The sequence below is a fragment of the Python bivittatus genome, unplaced genomic scaffold (genome assembly GCF_059951505.1).
Source record: "Python bivittatus isolate LINGU-HERP-01145 unplaced genomic scaffold, Pbiv_v1 ctg000190_np1212, whole genome shotgun sequence".
NCBI classification, from domain to species: Eukaryota; Metazoa; Chordata; class Lepidosauria; order Squamata; family Pythonidae; genus Python; species Python bivittatus.
The window spans coordinates 5,200,080-5,223,788 of NW_028277042.1; the positions used below are offsets into that span (position 1 = coordinate 5,200,080).

The window sequence follows — 23,709 nt, forward strand, 5'->3', positions numbered from 1 at the left end:
CAATCTATAGAATAGAAATACATTTCACCTAAAACAAGGTAGCTAACACATAACTAACACGAAGTGATGAATAAAACGTAAGTGGTTATTCCTGTGAACAAGGATTAAGAATGTTGCCAAGGACTATCCATTTATTAAAATCAAGATTTTTAATTACACTTGAAAATGCACTGAAAATATATTTATAACCAAGGAGTTGCATGGAATGGGATGGTATATATATATATATATATCTTTGTATAAGATATAAACAGGTGTATGACGCGTTCTTATATTAGTAATGTGTACAATGCATAATAAATACACCAACCTTTGCACCAAGGCAACTTAAATAAAAAATATTTACACACCTGTAAATAATTTGAGAATGGAGCCATTATGCAAACACAAACTCACACACAGTATGCATTTGGGTGTGCATGAAAGAGAGAGAAATGCTCAAACACAGACACATACACACGTACACAAACACAAAGGGGAAGACTTAACTTTGTAGGGCAAAAATAACTTGTGGCCAATATAACTGGAAGTTAATACGGTCTCCCCTCTGGAACCTAAGATTTCTTCATGTCTTTCATAAGGACTAGCACCTTTTAGAAGTGAACATTTTCAGGAAGCTGACCTCTTCCATACAAAATATCACAGTCTGATCCTGGGAGAGCTAAAGATGAACCACATAAACCTAGACAGATAATTATACAAAAGACAATCTAAAATTACCCTGAAAGGAGGTACCTTTGCTTCAAAACTATCCACTTCCCACAGTTTAGCATAAAAGCACCAAAGTGACAGAACTAATATTAATTTCCATTAATCATTCAAAGAACGTTATTTAAAGTTGGGGGAAAGAGACAAAGAAGAGATTACGTCCAGAATCTAAAATTCAGTAAGTGCCTATCTGATAGGAAGTCCCTAGTTCAAATCCTAGCCAAATTAGTTTAGGCACACCATGTTTTTGTCATTCCTGTTCCTTCCTCTCTGCTTTACGAAGCACTTTTAGCTCCCAGGGAGGGGTATACCGTATACACACTGCAGAGAAAGAGTAGAACTGAAAACACGGCTCCATTTATTAGCAAAAGTCAAAGACCTGAATGGAATAGGAAGGACTTTTAATAAATGATCAGGGGTCCCTGATTAAAGAGTGAGGGTCTATCGGTGTCATGCTAAGATCAAACCCACTCTAAACAGAATCAGGCTGTTGCCCAGAACTACCCACTTATCAAAATCAAGATTTTTAATTACACCTGAAAATGCACTGAAAATATATTTATAACCTAGGAGTCGGATGGAATAGGGTGGTATATACACCGCAGAGACCGCACCTGCGTGCGCACCACAAACATCTCCAAGATTTAATGACAGAAATGAGGCACAGCGTCTTCCGTCTGCACTTTGGGGCTTCAGTGTAATCCCTCGTTCCTTGCAGGAGTTTCCAAAAAGTCTTTGCAAACAGGATGAGCCCCCAACTTTTAAAAAATAATGCCGACAGCAGGAATATAATAAAGCAAAAGCTTGGTGTCCCACCTGGGCTGGATACATGGAAGTCGAACTAAAGCTGAGAAACACCCAGAGCCATCCCCGAGTCTTCAAAAAGTTGTTAAGATGGGTTTGGGTACGATGGGGGATGCAGCTGAGTGTATTTCAAGCCTATTCTTGGCACCCCTGGAAGTCCCCTTGCATGCTAAACGTCGGGGGGGCTTGGATGCTTAGCCTAACCTACTTCACAGGGTTGTTGTGATGATGATAACATGAGGAGAGACTCCCCCCAACACTATTTTGTCTTCTCAAGAGAAAAGCTTAACACATATAAAAGGAACAACCGTCGCAGCGTGGTACAGGGGCAGGGTTTCTCAACCTCAGCAACTTTAAGACGTGTGGATTTCAACTCCCAGGATTCCCCAGCCAGCAAGCTGGGGAATTTTTTTTTTCCTGTTTTTCCCCCCACTGGAAACCTTTCCTACTTCAACCAGATTTTGATTTTTAAGGTTTGGCTGGGGTTTCACACTGTCTTCCAGATGGGTTCCTTTTCATCTTTTTTATTTATGGTAATATTTACAGGGCATTTTCAGTTTCTTACGGTATGTAATTTCCCTGTATATTTCTTATGCTATGGAGTTGTTTTGAACCCCTTATGGGCACAAAATAACTAAGTAAGTAAAATTTAATTTACTTGTCCGTTTTGTAAGGAAGAAACAAAACCCACATGTAGAAAACTAGCTTTTCAGGTCTGGTAGAATTATCACCCTAATCTTCTCCTTGAGTTGCCACGCTTTCCATTGGAGAATCTGATTTTTCATTTCCATAATAATCATTAAGTTTATCCCTGAATGGCCCACCCAGTCAGCTCCGGGAATCAACTACAGTTGGAGCCATCTCTATCCAACGGGGAATCCTTTTTCCTGTCGATTACAGATAGAAACTTTGTGAATATCTTGGAAATCAAAAGGATAATTCTGCAGACTATTCCCTCCTCTCAACTAAAGACACAAATCCTTTGTGAACTGTATCATTCCAGATGTGCAAGTGGAAATGTCAGAGCAGATGCCCGTGAACTTTTACATTTTACATTTATGTATTGTCTGTTTATGGTTTTATATATATATATATATATATATATATATATATATATATATATAAATATAAAACCATATATATATATATATGCTTATATTCTGTTGCTTTTCCTTCTTTTTAGTTTATTGTGTCATGCGATTTGAGCTGGGCAGCCTTTTTAAGGTTTATAATGAACCAAGAAACAAACATTGAAGATGTCACCGTAACCCCTCAATTCCCAAATGATTGCGTGAAATTTATCAACATTCCTGCAGAAACACAGCTGATTCCAAAACAACTTTGTACAATATTACACTGTTACTTTCAAAAGAACGGGGGGGGGCTTGTTTGTGATCTATGTATATTCTTTTGCATTCAAGTAATTTCTTTCTGGTTTGCAAAGGACTTCAATTGTGGGTTAAAACTGTTCTATCACACTTTTCTCATGGGGGGGGGGACTTTCTTTTTCCTCCTGTCCTTCAAACAAAGGACCAGTTATGCAGAAAGCCCGTTAACCTTCTGTCTACCCATTTACCCAGAGAATCATTCCATGCTTCTAAATGGAAGTCCCTGGGGGTTCCTCCTGATTTTGTACGTCATCCTGTACCTACTGGAGTGCAATTATCTTGTGCACTCAGGAAATTCGAGACCCGAGTTCTTCCACTGAAAGGGTACATTAAAAAGTTCTGCAAGTGAAACTCTGCTTTGCTCAAGAGATGCAATCTAAAAACAGAAGAGGAAATAAACATGGGGAGGGGAGGGAGTTGTGCACAGCAGAGGGGGAAATTTTCCACTTTGTAATGAGTGTTATCCATGCAAACCGTATTCTTAAAAATTAAACATAAGAACATTTGAGTTACTCAGTCTCCGGGACCAAGCCGTCCAGGACCGTGTGGTCTAACTTTGCTTTTTGGAATATTGAAGCAAACAAATGAGCCATTTTTCTTAAGGTTCAGGAACCACTGGATAAATGCTCTGCACAAGGGCTCTCATTCTGCCATCTTTAAGGGTAGGAAAAACTTCCTAATGGTAAGAGCTGTGGGGCAGTGGAGCCGGGCCCAAGTAAAAGCTGGATAATCTGGGACACTTTTATTGTGGAGTTCTTGGTGCTCTCCGCGCTTGGTGGTCTGTTCGTTGATGTTTCATTACCCAACTAGGTAACATCATCAATGCATTGTTACCTAGTTGGGTAGCAAAACGTCTGCATGCAAACCACCAAGCTCAGAGGGCACTGGGCCCAGATGATGTTACTTAGTTGGGGTAACGAAACGTCTGGAAGCAAACCACCAAGCTCAGAGACCATCAAGAACTCCACAATTCACCCCTGAGCTACAGATACTCTCTTCTATTCTTTCACCTGGACTCCTCTGTTGTGCAAGGAGAGTTGGAGGTGGGGTCCAAAATGATCCCTCCCAACTCTATCCCAGGATCTTTGAAACTTTTTAATGTGGGCCCAGATGGAAAACAGCAGAAGATGCCTTTAAATGTCCCTGCTATTTGCCAAAGAGGCAAGCTATTTTTCCCCAGGGGATCTTTGAAATCTCAGCCTACCTTTTCCCCACAGCTAAAGGCTGCAAAGGAAAACATGGTTTCTTTAAAAAATAATAAACTTGGAACTGGTGTAATCTGTAGATGATCTGTACAGGGCAAAGGAGAGGAGAGGTCTATATGCTGTTTGACTTTGGATGTGCTGCTTTTGGGGGAGTGGTGTTAAAGAGAGGCTTGTCTTTCACTGATATTTCATATTTTTATTGCCAAATATATTTTTGTTACATGTAATGCCAGGTATTATAGACTTGTAAGCTCTACAAGAAGGGAGGAGAAGGGAAGGAATGGCTCAGAACTTTTCATCCATGTCATGCGTTACAACAATTGTTATAATTATTTTGACCACTTAGGACAATGAATGGGGGAAAGGATGATAGGTTAAGTACATGTGGAAGTATATGCAGTCCAAGTTTGTAAAGAGTCCTCATAGTGAGGCTCTTGGTGGCAAAACACTCCCGGTTGAAAGACAGAAAGGGGGTCGGGTTTTTCAAACTGTTGTATAGTGATAATTAAGAGAGAATCTTGGTCCTTCCAGGCTCATAATACTGACTTTTTTTCCGCAATCATAAAAGTGCACAATACCCATTTCCATTGGTATATACTTCGAAACAACATAAGCACCTACCAAAAAGGGGGAAAAAAAGTTTTCTCAAGCAAAATTACAGTAATGTTAAAGAATTTCTGCCTGAATCACATCTTATCATTACTGGATTTGAGGCGCACTAGTTGAACCCACCAATTTCTTCCTAAACTGTGCGCTGATGTTAAATAGACACCAAATAGTAATTTCCCACCAATCAGACTTTATCCTCCCTCTGCAATGCCATCTATAGAGAGACAACTATATATTTATACCTTCTGCAGTGAGTTTTTTTTCCCCGTCCTGAATCTACTGCCAGACAAGTTCATTGAACGGACCCCCTACCAATGTGGTCCCTGATATGGCGCTAAGTTATTCCAACTTGCTAGCGAACATCTCCTTTCCTGTCGGTTGAACTTGACTTGGAAAGATTATTTTAGTTGAAACATATAAATAAATAGAAAATAGTAAGCCTCCAACCTCATGTATATTTCCAGGAATGCTTATGCCTGACTTAAGTATTTATGGGGGGGGGGAGTGAAATTGTAGGAGGGCTGCAATTCACAACTTTGGAAGTTAGTCTGCTGGAGGAGGAGGAGGAGGAGGAGGAGGAAGAACAAGTACTGAGCATTCTCAGGGCCAAAAGGGGACCTGAAAAAGAACGTCATCAGTTTCTCTACTAGTACATGTAGCTCACTGTGATAGCTCATCGTGACCGTCCTTCTGTGAGCAAGCAAGCCCTCAAAAAGCAACCATTTTGTGCAAGCCCCCACAGCATGATCTCAAAAGTCAAAGGACTCTGCAGGGCAGAGGAGAAGCACAGAAAAAAGACAGCAGCAGGAACTGTCTCGTATTTTGCTACAGGTACAAACCAGAGTTCCTTCTAGTCTAAGGGTGATGCTTGGAGCTCATCTTCTTCCAGTCAAGGAGGAAAGTGATTCACATGGTCCTCCCACTCCTGTGCCCTGGCCGAGAAGCGCCGAGCTGGCTTGCAATGCCAGGAAACGGCTTACAACGGAAACAAAACAATCCTGCTGCCAGAATCAGCGGTTCCTTTTGACTCACAAGTGAGTTTGAGTCTCCAGGAATGGCAGTGTCCGTCAGTGTACGCTGGGGCCTTATCTTCCTTAACCTTTAAGACTATCTTACTTAAACTGTGGCCTTAAAGGCACTCCTAAGCATCAAGAGGGCTGTTCTCCTAGAAGATGTAGCACCTGAGCAATCCGCCGCGTGGGCTACAAAAGACTGAGTTTTACATTTTTCTAGTGGGAATGCTTCCTATAGAAAATCATAACTTTCGGGCCCATGGTTTTGGCCAGCAGGGCTAAAAAGAGCAAAAAAGTGTGAGCTACCGAGTGCTCAATGCAGGCAATCCAGAGTGACCAGTGTAAGGGCAGAAGGGACCTTCCTGGTAGCTCTGATCCTGGGTGCAAGGATAGACCCATGGTCAAACCACTGGAGGAGTCAAGATCATGCCATCTAAATTGGACATGATAGTATTCTTTCTCTCTCTCTCTCTCTCTCTCTCTCATTTGCAATATGCAAAATAATTTACTCGGCAGCAATACAGAACTTGATTTCATCTGGATTGCTGTTTCAGCTTCCCAGTGGAACCTGCAGCCCTGGGATTTCCCCATCCAAGCCCAAACCCGGCCCAACCCTGCTTAGCATCTGAGCCCGGACAAGACCAGCCAAATGCCGCCAGCAAGCCCATAATTCCTTCTGGTCTCAGCCGCTGGACTCAGTTTAGTTAAACTGTAAACTCAAACACCATTCTGGCCTGCAACAGCCGTGCTAGGCTCCAGAGAGACTGCTAGCTCATCCTTAAAAACAGCCAAATCCACGCAGGATAGATTAAACCCAGGACCTTTTCTACGCAAAACAGCTGATCTGTGGAGCTCTTCCTGTTAATAAACTTAATGTTTTCCAGAGATTGTTTAACTGGACTGTTTCGCATTGTGTTTTCTAAGGAAAAGCCAGCATTTCTTTCATTTTCAGAGAGACTTATAAATTGTTGACATATAAATCTTTTTTATAATGTTTTATTGAGGTTTTGTACTAGCTTTTTTATAAAAGCTAATACAAAACTAAAAAGATGTACAAACAAAAAAGAAAAAGAGAAATATTAAGAGAAGGAACAAGAAGAGAAAGAGAAAGAAAAAGACATATAAAAAGTGACTTTCCCCTCCCTCTAAACAAGTGTAAGCATTTACAGTAACTTAACACCTTCTCTAATATTACAGGAAAAAACCCTCTTCCTCCCATTTCTCATCCCTAAACAATAGCCAAACTGTAAAAAAATATTCATTGATCCATCTTATTCAGCAAAAGTATTAAGAGTACCGGTAGGAGTAAATTATATATTTTAAGCTTAGACAACTAAAATCTATTTTGCGTTTTAACTTATAACTTTTTCTAATAAGTAAAACATAAAAGATCTATCCTCATAGGCATAAGGAATACCAATCATAGTAATGTGTGTATTTTAAATTAAGTCCAATCCCTTTTACATCTGTAAATCAACGTCTGATAATCCTGGTCAGAAAAAAGAAGAAAAAGATTCCAATAATAACAACCCCAAATCAGAACTTATAGTTTAACCCTGATCTGATCGGTCCACTTTGAACACCTTAGTCTCTCTTCATTTTCTCCCTCTCTGTTTTCAGAAACAACTTCAGAGATTTAGTGTTACCCTTCTGTGGATCCAAAACAAAATAATTCTCAAAGTCACTCTTCTGATTTATAATCTGGATCTCTCTTTTAATTATTAAAATATCAACCATAAAAGTTAATATATCCATTACAATTTCCTTCTCCTTATAGTCAAGCATTTTTAAATCCATTTCACATCCACAGCATCTTTTTGCGTATCTTGCATATCTCTTTTATAGTCTGGCAATTTTTTAAAGTCCATTTTAAAGTCTTTATTCAAATCATCATCAGGTTCTGTTTTATCCAGTGGAACCTTTTCTTCTTCTATAACCTCTGTTAGATGCAGTTTTAGGATTAAGTCCTGAACACATTGTTCCCAAACAGATTTAAATTCTCCAGTAGTAAGACAATATTCCTCCATTATGTTAACAACTATCTTTTCCTTTAATCGCTCTCTGGTTCTCTCTAATTAACCTACAAAGCCCAGTCTTATCTTTTATTTTGTTTATTTTCAGAATAGAAACTTTCCCACTGTAAAACTTCTTACAGTTAATTCCAAAATCATCAGCTATATTTTTATAAAATTCAGAACAGTCCATAGAAACTATTCTTTCAGATCCATCTGGCCTCTTAACTGTCCACAGTCAATATGCTTAGCTCACTTTCGCTGCTTTCTAAAAGTTAAAGTTTTTGTTTTTAATCTTAAGACTTACTTAAATCTTCCTTCTTCCCAGATAGAAGGAAATTCTCCCGGTGTGCAGCAACTTGCCTTTCAGAAGGTTTTTAATTTCCAAATAAAGCACAAATAAGTAGTTTCTGATAGTAATTTAAAGAGGAAATGAAAGTAAATCTAATGTCCTTTGGAAGGCTCCGCCTGCAGCTTGGGCTCGATGTTTCCCGCGATTCCCAGAGCGCTCAACCCGCTAGGGTTCACAAATTTGCAATCTCTTCACAGGGAGCCTCTCTGAGGAGTACTTGTGGGTGATCCAGGCATCCCCTTTATCCGGAGATGGTTCCAAAGAGCCAGACCTTTCATTGGGTTCTCCTAACTGCTGCGGCCATCGGCTCCACAAAAACAGAGCCATCTTCAATCCGCCATTACTCCCTCAGAAGTCGTTGACGTATAAATCTTCACAGCTTGGAGACCAAAGAATGACTGGCTCCATGACAACCACAATGCCAAAAATGCTGTTAATCACTGACTGGGAAAATAGGATGAGCTGAATCTCCAACTGGAATAGCCAGTCTCTCTCAAGACTTTTGGGAATCTGCAATCGTTGGTTCTTCCTGCCTCAGAATTCAATCGAGTTCCTGGGAATGTCTAAGATAGCTTTCTGTTCTGGGAATTGCTGTCCCAGGACTTCTACAAGGGGCCAGGTGGGATAAGATGGATTTAAAATAAGGAAACCATCCAGATGTCTATGATGAAAGAACTTCTACTGGCCTTCTTTCTTCATCTGGATCAATGTGTGATCTCCAACCCTAGCCAACAATCCAGTTTTCATTTCCTTTAACCATCTCTATTATGTTCTGAGGAACTTTACTGTAATTCTCAACAAGTCCTTTAAGCTCTATCTTCCAAAGGGACTTTTTACTTTCAGGTTTCAGCCACAAATCCCCTTTTAGTAGCTGAATCAATCCAAGATGAGAAGCTGATAAGCAACCAGGTGGATTGCCCAACTTGGCAGCTCTCTTGTCTGGATCTTCAGCTGGTAATAATGAAAAGTTGTCCAACATCACAACAATTGACTTGCCACAGATCTGTTTCCCAACCCAATGTCCTCCAGATGCTTTGTACTACAATTCCTATCTTCAATTACCAACCTTCCATATGTTGAGGCTGAATTTCTCCAATGAAGACCCTTTTGAATATTGTGTAGGAACTCTATGGGATCCCAGCGTTTGGGTTTCTCAGGAATCAACACCAGTTCCTGAATTGGCAACCCACACACTTAGGACCACACACAGCCCCCAAGCCTGTTTTTTGCATCTCTTGCATGGCCCCCAATTGTGACTGGTGAAAATGAATAATAGTGTTCAAGATGGAGGCAAAAATTGTAACATATGCCCTAAAACAGGTTTACTTTGTGCTATCATCCAGTTTGCAGAACACTTTCTTTCTTCTCCTGGTGAGCACTGTAAGCATTGACACACATACCCGAGGAAGCATGGATGTGCAGCAAAGGTAAGCCTTTCTCAAGCTGCACTCTGGGTGACTTCAAGGACATCTCCATGTCCTTGGTGCTAATACATAAATGGCTTGAGGCTGGCTGTCTTCTGAGTGTGGAAAACTCATTTCCCATGCTGGCTAGGAAATTCTGGGAGTTGAAGTCCACACGTCTTCAAGCTGCCAAGGTTGAGAAGCACTGCTCTGAGAGATGAAGCCAGTTGCCTTTAATCATGGGAGAAATGCAGAGCAGAACCAGAACCAAAACCAACTCATCCCATCCCATCCCAACTCAACCCTTAGCAGGATTCCTTCATGGAATTTCAGAACGTTCCAGAGTCTCCTTCAGGTATGCAGGTCTAATTATCTTCTTCTCCAAGAACCCCACTTCCCCCAGTGAGGTCCCTTCTAAATGTTGGTCTGGGGAGTGAAAAGTCCCAACCCACATGGAAGGGGTCCTACTGGGGAAGGCTGTTATACCAGAACTAGAAAAAAAAATAAACCTATACAAGATCTGGTTCTCGTATCTCAGTTAGCCCTGCCATGCAATTGGGGGAAATATTCTTGGAGCTACAGTTTTTAGTAGCCCACTGAAACTGGAGCTGTTGTCCTGCCCCTGCTGCCACATCGTAAGTACATTTTATAGCAGCCATGCAAAAGATGGTTTCACACATTAAATATTAAATCGAACCCTCTCCCGTTTAAAGCGACTTGATGAATCTAGTCCAAAAGTGCTTTTCTGCAGTTCTTCAGATGGAGCTCTCAGAGCCTCACAAATCAATGAAAAGTTTGAGAACTTGAGATTTACGAGAGAGTTAAAGAACATACCTGAGAACCAACCAAAAAGCTGGGTTCACACAACATAGCTGCAAAGCGCAAGAGCTGTGTTCACCTAACCGGTTATATCAAAATATGTGAAATGTATTGGATGGCCTGGTTCACCAAAAACCCTAAGGCAATGGCTGGGATCCTTTGTTAGTCTGCACTGCAAATTACCCTACCCCATTTGAAGCTAGCCCACCGTGCCCTATCAACCTAAGAACTGCAGGTTGTGGCTGCTTAACATAATCTCTTAGTTGGTTTTTGTTCCTCAGCCCTCTTCTTTAAATACCCCACTATCTCAGCTGCAGTTTCTCTCTGCCGCCACTCTTCCTGCTGATCTTATTTATTCATCATTTCATGACCATTTATTTGAATGTTAATGAAGCCGTTTCTTCAACCACCTGGATGGTCGCTGCAAAACACAGAACATGTGCCCAACCTAGGAGTCAAAAGAGACCAAATTCGGTCAAGGAAAACTGTCATCAAGCCTCTAAGCTGGATCGTTTCAGAAAGACAGAGGATGGAACTGGATTTCAACCCTAATATGCCAAAAGACGAGCTGTGTTTTTAATTAAGATATATTGCCACGAGCGAAGGATGAGAAGGAAAGGTCCCGGGAGAGACATATGGTCAAAAGTGAAGGAAACAGAGCACTGATGCCACATACGTGATATCTTCAAAGGGGTTGACAAAACAGCTTGTGCTCTGTTCATATGTTACTGAGATTTTTGCTGTTGTCATGCATGCAACTTCATAAAAGTGGGTTCAAATGATACAGTACTTCAGACACTTGTGTGTGGGTAGCATCAGTGATGACTGACACACCCAAAGTGCCAGGATGATTTCACAAAATCACAGAATATAAGGAATGGAAGGGACCTCAGAGATCACTTAGTCCAACCAGCTGCAGGAAAACACTGTTAGCATCCTTGACAGATGGCTATCTAGCTTTTGTCTGAACACCTTCAGCTCTATCATCTTCTATGACTTACCATTATATGCTGATGAAGCAGTATTAGAATCTTGATTTTCATAAATATCACCTTGATTATATGCATTTCAGTTATTTTTAAAAAAAACATTCTTAAACCCCAAATTGTGCAAAGAGAGCACCTTTGGAATCACTGGCTCCATTTTTAATTTTGTTACTGGCACAAACAAACAATGGCTTCCACGTAGGATGGGACTGTCCCAGAAAACAAACTAAGAAGGACTCTCTCCAGCTCCAAGATGCTATTGATCCTCTCAATTTAGTTGTGTGTGTGTCTGGGCATAGATGAGCAGAATTCTTAACAAACCAGTGGGCAGTTGTTACGCACTTTATTTTCTAAGAAGGCCAAGAAGAGCTTAGAAGAATTCTTGGAAATCAAAGAGGCAGTGAGAGACTGGTGCTTTGTTCTACAGCACTGCTTCTTCTTTGTAGAGGAAGAAAGGGGGGGGGGGACCCAAAACAAACAAATAAAAGACGCAGAAGGAAAGAAAGGGCTTTTCATATTCACACTCATGTTGTACAGTACCAAGAGGTACCAAAATAAACACAGTAGGACTAGATTCCCATAGAGACAGCAGACAGCAATAATAACTTTTTCCTTGGTGGCTTTGGGTTAGCTGGACAGTCAGCCGGCCTCAGGGTTAAACCATGGGCTTAAAAACATTTTTGAAATGTGGCAGTTTTTTTTTTTCAGCCTTGCAAAACTGATCTAGAGATGAACTGAAGCTGTGTCAGCCTGCCTTGTTCTAGAAACGATGCTCTCTTTTGCTGGAACGGCTTGCCCAACTGGGTAGCAAAATTTAGAGAGGACTCTGGATTTCTCCATACAGCAGAAGAGAAGGTGAACCTCAGACCTTTGCTACCACATTGCCATTGACTCAACTGACTATGTGTCATCAAGTCGTTATTGACTCTTAGCAACCACGTAGATTTTCTTGATGACGATCTGTCCATAACCTGGTCTTTCAGGTCTTTCAATGATACCCCTATCGTCACTGCAACTGAATCCCTCCACATTGCTGCTGGCCATCCTCCTCTTCTCTTTCCTTCTACCTTTCCCAGCATTATAGACTTCTCCAGAGAGCTGGGTCCTTGCATAATGTATTCAAAATATGGCAATTTGAGCGCGGTCATTTGCGTTTCAAGTGAGAATTCTCATTTATTCTATGAGCCATTTTTTTTTGTTTTCTTGGCTGTCCATGGGATTCTCAAGAAAGTGTCTTAGGCACTTTATTGACCCCTTTTGTAACACATGCTTACTGCACACACACACACATAAAAAAAGGATGCCATTTAATCTGGACACAGCAAAAGCACGAAAATATTCCTGAGATAATATAAAAACACGAGAAAAATCCCTTGTGAAAGTGCAGCCTACTGTGTCAAGCTACCCCAGCAATGAATCCAGATCAAGAAGAAGCCATGCTTAAGGCAAACTAAAATTCATTAGCCTACAACAAACATGGCTTCAAATGAGTTATGGAACTATAAGCCATGATTCACTGTCTAATATTTGGTTCACATTCTGAAACAACTAAATCCTGGCTTAGCACTGTATGGAAACCAGGTCTTTCACCCTCAGCTCAGCCTACCTGATGAAGTAGCTATGAGGACAGAATGAGGGAGGGGGGATAATAAGAATCATAAGAATCATAATCATAATTTATTAAATTTGTATACCACCCAACTTTCAATCACCCTGGACGACTTACAACAATCAAAGAAATTACTATAAAATCAATAAAACAAAAAAGTAATGATGTGGACCACCCTAAAGTACCTCTTTAGAGAAAGGGTAGAATATGTTTCCAAAATAGTAGAAATTCCATTCAGTGGGTATTCAATTAAACCTTTTTTTCAGCAGTACCATTTCTCCTAAACTCAAAAGAAGGAATGAATTAGAAACCCAAAGAAAGGAATTTATTTTTGAAAAGAAGCTACAAGAAAGCTTGTTCTTAAGAATGTAAACTTCCAGTTATCTTCCACACCACCATAACTTGGCTTCCTGTCCAGTACAGTTAAGATCCGTTTGAGACCCACAATACCCAAAGTACATTCTTGGCTTTTCTAATAACTAGCATGAAACTCAAGAGGAAAATTTTCCACTGACTTCGGTTTGAAAAATTCAGTCAGTCATTCAGTCTGTCTATTCTCTCTCTCTCTCTATCTCATATACACACATATATGACATTTTGCAAGGCAAATTTAATCCTTTCTCCCCCCTACCCCCAAATTAATCTGTGGTTAGGAATTAACTGCTAGAAAGCCATGCTAATCAAAAAGTCACCTTTTGACCTGTTTTATAAATTATAATTAGTCACAAAGATCAAAGCACAGCTGGGGTATTTTCGGAAATGGAGATCAGCCAGAGTTCACAAGACATGCCCGGCAAGAACCTTGCTGCTTTAACAAGCCATTTGGGTGGCACATCTATCTTAAAATCTATAGCAAACATTATGACCAGCCTAGGCAAATCCTAATGACTAAAGCCAGACTAGATGCCAACAAAAAGCATAATGGAGCTGATTAGCTTTAATTACTTTGCAATTATTAGATGAGAAGCTGATGCAACTCATCACCAAGCCCTGGAACAAAATCCTATCTTTCTCATGAGTATTCTTAAGCCACTTTCCTTCATCTGCAATATGAAGTTATTATACTGCTAAATCATCTAACAGCAGGAAAATGGGGGTAGCTTCCAACCACTTTCCCAAAATTTCGGACAAGCGATCCCATTTGGAATTTGAAAAGCACACTGGGCTGGGGTGTCCACAGCGATAGACACTAGCTTCAAAATGGCAGTATGATCAGGTGATCAAAGTCCCACCCCTTTTTATGTGTGTACACAATGTGTGTAACAGATATTAAAAAGGAGAAGGGCTTTGGATGTGCCCTTCTGAAGTCATTGACCATCACTGTGGATGTCCCTGTTGTTGGACGCTATCCAAAATAATTTCCATGGTAGAATGAAGGACAACCAGTTTTCTTGGGAAGCAAATTTCAGGGCTGTTCCTTATCACACTTTCAATAAAACGTCAAATTACAACCACCTTCCATCTTACAGGAACTCTTGCTGCTGCTTTTTGTTGTAGGGCTCAGCTTCCCACTTTTATTTTTAATTAAAAGTATTTTTTTTAAAAGTCAGGTGGGGCAGGGATCCAAGGAAGTCTTCCTTAGCACATCAATATCCAGGAATCCCGCTGGGGACCCCAATGGTATAGCAACTATTTTGAAGATGGTGACTGGGTTATGACAAGCAGCACTATGCAGATAGGTAGGATTCTGTTTAAAACCTTCCCCTCTCTTTCAGACAAGAGGTTCTCATGAAGTAGGTCATCATAATATGGAAGAGGAAGAGGTCAGGCATTTCATCAAAAGCTAAGCCAATATATACGAAATATAAACAGAATTATGGAAGTAGAAAAATGTCCGGTTCTCAAAACATTTCCAGGTTCAAGGCAATGTGTGAAGTGACTTTACCTCTCTCTCATCTCTTCCCATTTCCCCAAACTCCATCTCTCTCTCTCTCTCTCTCTCTCAGTACTCATTTACCTGCCTGTGGGTTTCTGCTTCTCAAACACTGCATACCTAGCTTCTGGGCTCCCTGCCTCTTTCACTTCCATACCTCCTGATCCTCTTCTTGGCCTGGGTTTAAAGCTAAAGGTCTTCCAACCTATACAAAATTTTCATCCCAGACGAACAAGCACCCCATTCCCAAGAGGGCTGTCCTTGCAAGCATTTCTGTAGTAACCATTGGAATGCGGGTGAAGATTCCGAATCCTCACTTCAGGAGACGTGTAGCTCAGTAGATCAGTTCCTCAAGCTTTACTCGAACGATAAGGACATAAATAACTTCTCTTGTCATCACATCTCTAATTACCTAGACATTCTTCAGATCACAGCAACCTCATAAAACCAAAGCAGCCAATGCAGATGTCCTCCTTTTTGTCTTATTTATTTTGATGTACACATTGGATATGAAGTGGAAAGATATTAAAAATCAACAGACACTGTCATATTTCAGACTAGACAGAAAAACAACTTGGAAGATCATCCGTGTTTCCCACTACAAAAATGAAAATATTTGTTATTCATCCTTGCATCTGCCCCACCAGCTCGCAACTGCCCTACCCTAATCTCTATGTCAGCCCAGTGGAATTCCCATCAGCTCTCCAAAACAAACTCCATAGCATTATATATTACCCCACATACTTGACATTCTGCCAGACCTACAGTAAATCTAATCTAGCTGAAGAGTATTATGTTCCAACAAGGGCAGCTATGTAATAAAGCAGGATCTGGAAACTTTTTCAAGCCCTGGGCACTATCATGCAATCCTGCAAAATGACCCAAGTGCTCCAAGTTTAAAAATTAAAAATGGCCAAAATCTCATGAGATTTTAGTGACCTCATCTTGAGACATTACAAGAGGATTCTGAGAATATGGATAAACGTTGGATGGCTCTTTTTCCAAATTGGATCAAAGTTGGCATGGGAGCCGATTCACTAGCATGCTCATCGGCCACATGAGTTGTAACACCAGGCTTATTATCGCCAGTGCACTCTGGTGGTCCTCTTTAAACAGTAAATCTCTGCTCCCTCCCCCATAAAAGACCCCCTTCATTGTTTTGGTATCAACTCTACTGACCTAACAATTTATAGTCACATGTCTAATCCTGGGACTCTCCTGATACGTTGAGACCCCAATGTCCAGAATTCTCAGGGACTGACCATGTTGGTTGGGAGTTCTGGGTACTGTCACATAGCACACCTGGAGGAACCAGAGTGGACTTACAGATATACGACAATGACGTTTCGCAAAGCCTTACTCTACCTCTACATGCTTCCTACTCAATGAAAGCACTGCAGTTTACCTTAATCTTGACCAACCTGCATGTCCTTCAAATGGCTGCAGTCCCTAACCATCAGAACCAGTGCCAAGAATGATGGAAGTTAAAGCTGACACATCTGGAAAGAGTCCAAGTAGAAGAGAACTAACCTACTTTGTTGGACAGGCATATGGTTTGAGACTTATGTTCATTGGCCTCTCTTTTCGGTGCTCCAAATTTAGCTCATTGACAAGTGTGTCTGAAATACAGTGGTACCTCTAGTTACGAACGCCCCTCCTTACGAATTTTTCAAGATACGACCAGCTCCGGCCCCAAAAATTTACCTCTACTTGCGAACTCCGCCTCTACTTACGAACCGGATCCGTGGCCATTTTCCCTGCTGCCACGGGGTCGCAGCTTCCTGTGGGCGAGATCGCGGTAGCAAGGAGACGTTCGGTGAGGCTTGTGGTGTGTTTTGTGGTGTTTGGAAGGTTTTTGAGGTTTAAAAATAAAATGCATATGTTTCAGAACGGTTTAGCCATATTTACATTGAACCTTATGGGGGAAATTTGGTGCAACCAAATTCGGAGGGCGGATTAGCCGTATTTACATTGAACCTTATGGGGAAATTTGCCTCGTGGTGTGACCAAATTCGGAGGGCGGAACAGATTAACTGTATTTACATTGAACCTTATGGGAAACTTTACCTCGACTTGAGACCAACTCGAGTTGCAACCAGAGTCACGGAACGGATTAAGTTCGTAACTAGAGGTACCACTGTACTTCATATTTTCCTTTGTTTGCCCTGCTTCCCTTTCCCCAATGTCTAACTTTACATCAAAGTTCCTTGGGGTCTGTATCTGTAAGCAACAGACATCAATCACCATTATCTTCTAGATCTCTTGGTCACAGTAGTACTAAAAAGAAAAAAATCTGCATCCTTGCCCTCCCCAAACCCAACTTGATTGACTTATCTACCAAACTGACACTATACAGTTTCCCTCAAGCAAATTCAAAACAATAGCATTCTGTTCCATTACACCAAAACAGAAAAGAATTGGACTTTTCTTTTCTTCAAAAGAATTGAAGAAAACTTAAAATGAATTACCATGTTCACACGCGGATACAATAAATTATACCCAGTTTCACACATCTGTGAATTCTTGCAACAAAGACGTGCTGCTTGTTTGACTTTTGGTACAGCAATTCCCCCTCTGCCCCCCCTCCCCAAAATGAATAGGCACACTTAGGCCTTCAGTGTTTTTTCCTACTTTCCTTTCCAGAATTTTATAAACAGTTACTATGCCTTTCATCAATCTTTGGAGACTATCACACCAAACTAACAATCTGGATTCTAAAACCTCACTGAAGGCTCTTTAGATTCATTTCATGCAACCATTATTTCTGTGATTGTTAAAAACCACCTATAAAGTAGACCAGAAGAATTATCCCTGCACTTCAGATGGGAGTTTGAAAGAACAACATTTGCAAGCTGAATTGATCCCTTCCTCAATTAGAGAGTTGCACACCTTAAGACCAATGCTTCACCATGTCATGGTTTAACTTTAATCCCTGAATTCAGTCTTAAAAGCAGGGACATGTCTTCTCTTCTAGGTGAAGGTTATACTTCTTTTTGAATGACATGGCTGGGCCCCTCCAAAAAGTCAGGACAAAACCAAATTGAATGTAATGACATTTAAAATTAGCCATCCTTCCTATTGTTATTCTTCAAGTCACTGATTTATTGCTTCATTCTGTGATGCAAAAAATTAGAATTCAGCTGCACTTTTTTCGAAAGGCTCTCAAAGACACATCCAAGGTTTTTAGGAAAGTGCTCAGCATCCATATCACCAAGCTGCACACCTCACATTAAACGGAACGTCAGGAAATTCTGAGAAATCTGACTAAGACAGTGGAATCTGTAATAGCTTCTAGTTCTTGCAACAGAAACCACAATTTGGAGACATGCAATTTTTTTCCCAGGCTTCTGAATTGGTTTAAATCATTGGAGCAAAGGAGCTACAGTTCCCAAACTTGTGGAAAAAAGATTTTAAGAACATATTTGGAGCGGAGGATGGGCTTCATTGCTGTCTAAATGTATGCACTGGGAAATCTTTCTGAAACACTCCATTCTCAAGCATTCAGAGCTAACAGCAAACACTGAGTTTTGCAATCCCAAGAATGCAAAAAACAATGCTGTGGCCTCCGAAACTGCTTTTGGTTTAAGCTAAACTTTTCAACTATAATTTTACTCTTTGATCTCTACCACCAACCTTGCCCCTTCCTGCTGACCCTTCACAAAAACTCTCCCCAAAATATAACTGCAATGTTATGTTGCCAGAAGAATACAGTCGAAACCATGAGAGCTGGTCAGGGGTGGGGGGTTAACAGAACCGTAAGTACATAGTTGACTTAGTACATGGTTAGATTTCATCGTGTTATAATAACTAATCAACAGAGAATGAGAAAGACTTGCTGTGTTAGTATGAATTATCCAGCAATCTATTAGAAGTTGCTGGGAGTTGAGCGGCATATAAATTTAATATATTATTGTTGGTTTCACAGTAGTCAGATGTTTAGACTGGATATGGCATTTTTATATTATCCATCTATCGAGTCCTTCCCAAGGACCTGGGATAGGCAGATGTTGTTGTTTGATGGTGTTAAAGGTATCCTTGCAAGATGAAAGCTGTTCCAAGTAAAGCTGCCTTTTGCAATTCACTGATGGTGATTTTTGTCAATGCCGATGGTCTTCAAGTGGTGTTCCAGACGTTTTGGGATTGCACCCAAGGCACCTATTACTATTGGTACTATCTTTGCTTTCTTTTGCCATAGTCGTTCTACTTCTGTTTACAGATCTTTATATTTTGTAATTTTCTCCAGTTCTTTCTCTTCTATTCTGCTGTCTCCGGGTATTGCAATATCCACTATCCAGACTTTTTTGTCTTCCTTACCAACAATTGTTAAGTCTGTGTTGTTGTGTGGCAGGTGCTTGTCTGTTTGAATTCTAAAGTCCCAGAGCACTTTAGCTTCTTCATTTTCTATCACTTCGTTTTGTGGTCCCACCAGTTCTTGCTTGCAGGCAAACCATATTTCTTGCAGATATTCCAGCACACCACTGTTGCTACTTTGTCATGTAGTTTATAATCAGTCTGTTGTCCAAACGTATGTATTCTATTACTTTATGCCATATAAGAATTGATGTTTTATAAAAGGCACATTTTAATACTGCATCCTGTTTGGAGGCACACAGCAAGCAGGCATATGCCTATTTAATTTATTTTAGTCAATATATATTCAAGATTAAAGTGAACAAAGAAGAAACATAAAGGAAGCTCCAGAAGAATTGAAGGTTGGTGTCAAAATTGGTCGAAGGAATGTCAGTACCCTGAGGGATGCAAGCAATACTGTCTGAGTGTCAGTGTTCAATCACAGTCTTGACTGAAGAACCAGAAGAAGACCTAAGAACGATCATTCTGAAAGTAAAACAGGAGAGTGAAAAAGCTGGATTCTGTTTGAACATAAAAGATGATGTGTACTAGAGGAACTTAAGATAAACAATAAGACAACAGGCAGAAGGAGTTGACAGTTACAATGGTCTAGGCTTCAAAATTGATAAAGGTGGTGAGTGTGGAAAATAAAAAGATTCAGAGAAGAATAATGGTGGCCAAAAAGGCACTGAGGGGCCCAGATAAACTCCTGAAAGACCAAGACATTTCAATTAAAGCAAAAGCCAAAATGGGCAACTCAATTATATTCCCTGCTATGATGTACAGATGCACGGAAGGACTCAGTGCAAGAGTGAGAGGAAGAAGACGGATTCCTTTGCACAGTGGTGCTGGAGACAGCTGCTCTGCATTGCTTGGATAGCCATCAACTGTTCAAAACTAGAGGAAATCCAGCCTGCATGCTTACTGGAAACAAGCATCATAAAACAAAACCTGCCAAACTTTGGGTGTGTCTTGAGGGCTGATGCATCTATGGAAAAGAGGAGAATGCTGAGCAAGGTGCATGAAGAGAAAAGAAGAGGCTGACGATGCATGAGGTGCGTAGATCGAGTCGTGGAAGCTACAAGAATGCACTCATAAGAATTGAGCAATATGTCAAGAGACAAGACAGCTTGGAGAGCTTTTAACCACAGAGTCCCCAAGAGTCAGATATGACTTGATGGAAAATAACAAGAACAAACAGTTGGTTCTCTGCTATCAGTCGATCCCAAGGAGCAGGGCGACTCAGGGCTATCCAGATGAGGTTGGAGACTACATCATCTCTTTGCTTCTACAACGCTACTTTCAGCACTAGGGCAAAGGGGGAGAGATAGATAGATAAGGGGAACTTCACGCGCTGTCCCAGTGTCTGCTTCGCATCTGTTCTTTTGTATATTAAAGGAGACTCTGTGTGTTTAAGAGATCAATGGAATTTCCTGTCTCTTTCCCTCCCTCTTGCGTTTCCCTCTCTTCAAGTTGTAGGTGCATAAGGCTTTTCTGTCCTGTGGATTTCTTAATCAATGTACCTTTTACTTCAAATATAATAAATGTTCGCTAGCATTCACTGACAGCTGGACCAAACCAATACTCTGAATCTAGGTCATTTATATTAGGAGCTTCCAATAGTTGCAATTCAGTCGCAACTACGAGGAAGAAACTCTGCTACTTAATTCTGCAGTATTATTTCAGCTCTCTCCTCATGTTCAGGAGCACCTTTCCTAACCAGGGCTCCTGCTGAATTCAAACCTACAACACTTGATTGGTTTATAGTTACCTTCCCTAGCTGGTAACGGATGGTGCAGAGAATAGGACGCTAGTGCCTACTCCATAATCTTCAACTGCCGATCACTGCAACACATTAAAAATCTGAAATTAGGGCCCAGGTAGCAGGTTCAATGATGCTACCTGGGCCCTCCTGATTATGAGTGATGGGGAGTATTTTGCTGTTCCGTAATTGTTAGGAAACAGCCTAGTTCTCACTTCCTGACCCACCTGCTAAACAGAACACTTTTGGACCGTGCACTTCAATTCTGCAATGAAATGTTTGAGTTACAATTTTTATTTCTTTATTTGTTCAATTTATATCGTGTGGAATGTTCATAAAATCCACACAAATGCCCACCAGCTAGGGAAATGTGCACATAATGTGTATAAATAGTTACATACTTATAGATTGCAACATAATGAAGAAATTGAATACATCTCTACATTAATACTTATGAAACGGATGCATTAAGCAATGGGATGAGAAAAAGCATGGAAATAGCTTTTAATTCAAGTTAAATCTCTCCCTAGGATTCTGCAATCATACAGACTGTTGTTACTATTGCTTTTATTTAATCTTTTAGCTCATTCTTCATGAGTTCAGAAGACCTGGAGAGGCTTACTTCAAGAAGAGAATACAGCAGAGTTAAAAATGAAGGTTAATGAAATGGAATATACACAATGTAATTTTTTAAATCAATTATTCTCTGTAAGGAGCAAACTAAAAAAGGAAGTAAAAACAGAAGCAGAAAATATACACCGCCGTCTATTTTAATAGATGTCAATGTGCATTTTCTGCTGCATGTCTTCAGTTTCTAAATGACAGCAAGTAAAGTGGCAGATAAATCTTCACAAAACAGACGTTTTCCAGAATCATGGACCTCAAAAGACAGCTTTAAAGTCCAGACTTTAAATGAGAAAAGGCAGCCTTCAAGATAACCAGCTCTAAAAACACCCAGGGCTTAAAACCAGTACTTTAAATTTGAGCTCAGAAAAGAGATAACTTCTTAATATATACATACTACAAAACTGAAAGCTCTCCTGAGAGAATTTTTAATTCTGCGTTGTAGAGTTTGTGATCTGGGGGTGTGTGGAGTTGTTTCAGCTTCCGCTAGAATATTTTAGGCTACATTTGATGCAATTTCTATATCACTTTCCAGTTCACCACTTTGAATTTTCATGAGATCTCTTTGTTCACTTTCATTTAGCAGTGAGGCAAAGAACCCAGCTCCCTCTGTATTTTGTTTTTCCAAAATTAAGCCCGTCAGCCTAACCTAACCCAAAGCCTGCCTTAGAAATTTAAATGTCAACACCACTGGGAATATGAATCTATTCATTTCTTTGAACGTTGTTGTGTTATAGTGTGGGCCTTTTATATATGCCATGCCCATTTTTTCCCCATTCTCAAGCAGCAGATTCACACCCCTTGCCAACAAATACATGTCCTTCATCCAATAGGAGATACTCAACCTATTCCCAAACAATGTTAACAGTCAATCTAATTCAATAGCATCCATGCCACAAATTGTACTTTTGCCCAGTTATGATTCAAAACAGGATACTGCACCCTTGGCCCCAAGCATATGAACGTTTCGAAGTACACAATGCTTAAAGTTGGCTGCAACTTTTCCCAGAACCAAGATTCAAATATAGGCTTTGTCAAAATGATCTAAGAACACTCCAATCTCTAGATCTCTGCAAGCTTAGCTCTTCTGGCCCATTTTTTGTGCCTTCCTATGCTTCCAACGGGTCTTCCCTGAACAACTGCATCATGAGGGATGGAAGCTGCTGCATTTTTGTAAATCCCCAATTTTTTTTCATTTAGTACTGGTGTTTAAGGCTCTGTGGCTCGGGTTACCAGACATCTAGCAAAAGAAGGACATACCCTCCGTCCAGCAGGCATAGCCTTAAAATCAAATGTTGTCTAGCTTTTTCAGTGTCTTTTTTTTTTTTAAATTGGACTGTTTTCATAGCAGCAATCATTGAAGCTTTCATGTATTGTGACCTTGTAAATTGTCCGCTTCTTTCTTTTCTTCATCTGTCACAGACTCAACAGCGTAGATTTATATTATTTAATTCATCTCCTGATTCCAGCCATCAGCTTCAATCCAGCCCCTTCGTATCTATGATCACTGGAGTTTGGAGATCGCGCGACTCGTCCTAAGTTTCTGTGGTGGAATTTGAAAAGCACATTGCGGTCGATTCCATATTATTGCTAGCATATGTTCTTGAACATAAAGACTCGTTGGAAAAATACTGTGATTGAAAAACCAGTCTTTCTGGTGCTGGAAAAAGTAATTTCATATGCATGTAGGCCTGAGTACCCTTTTTTTTTTTTTGCACTTTTTCGCTATAATTTTTGTTGCAGATGCCAAGAAAGTTAAGTGTGTCCTCCTTTCCAATCCTCTATGTCCTCCTTTGCCTGTTCAGGTATCTGGTAACTACCAATTATGGGATTCTCTTCCCCCCAACTCCGGCTTTACATATCTTTGCATGCATTTAAGAAAGATCTGAACGTTTACTTATTGAATAAAGCAAAGTAATTGGAGGAAGGATTTGTGAACTAATGCATATGATGACAATAAAATTACAGAGTGGTGGTGTTTGGTTGTAAATGCTTTTAGCAAATGGCAAGGGCTTAGTGTTCTTTCTACGGTGAGTAAATTTGGGGTATATTGATTTTATTGCTTTCGCGCAAGTTTAATTGCAGTTTTTTTACTTGTTATTCTGACTGTAGTTAGACTGCACTCTGGGAGGGGGGATGTTACAAAATTGAGTGTGTTTATTTGATTTAGAGCAGACCTGACTGATCTGGAG

At 40.4% G+C, this 23,709-nt stretch overlaps 1 protein-coding gene across 1 annotated transcript in view; it reads right to left on the reverse strand.

The window, feature by feature from the left end:
- CMIP (c-Maf inducing protein) overlaps window positions 1–23,709 on the reverse strand; it is a 155,730-nt gene that overhangs the window by 65,687 nt on the left and 66,334 nt on the right. The window lies entirely within an intron of this gene.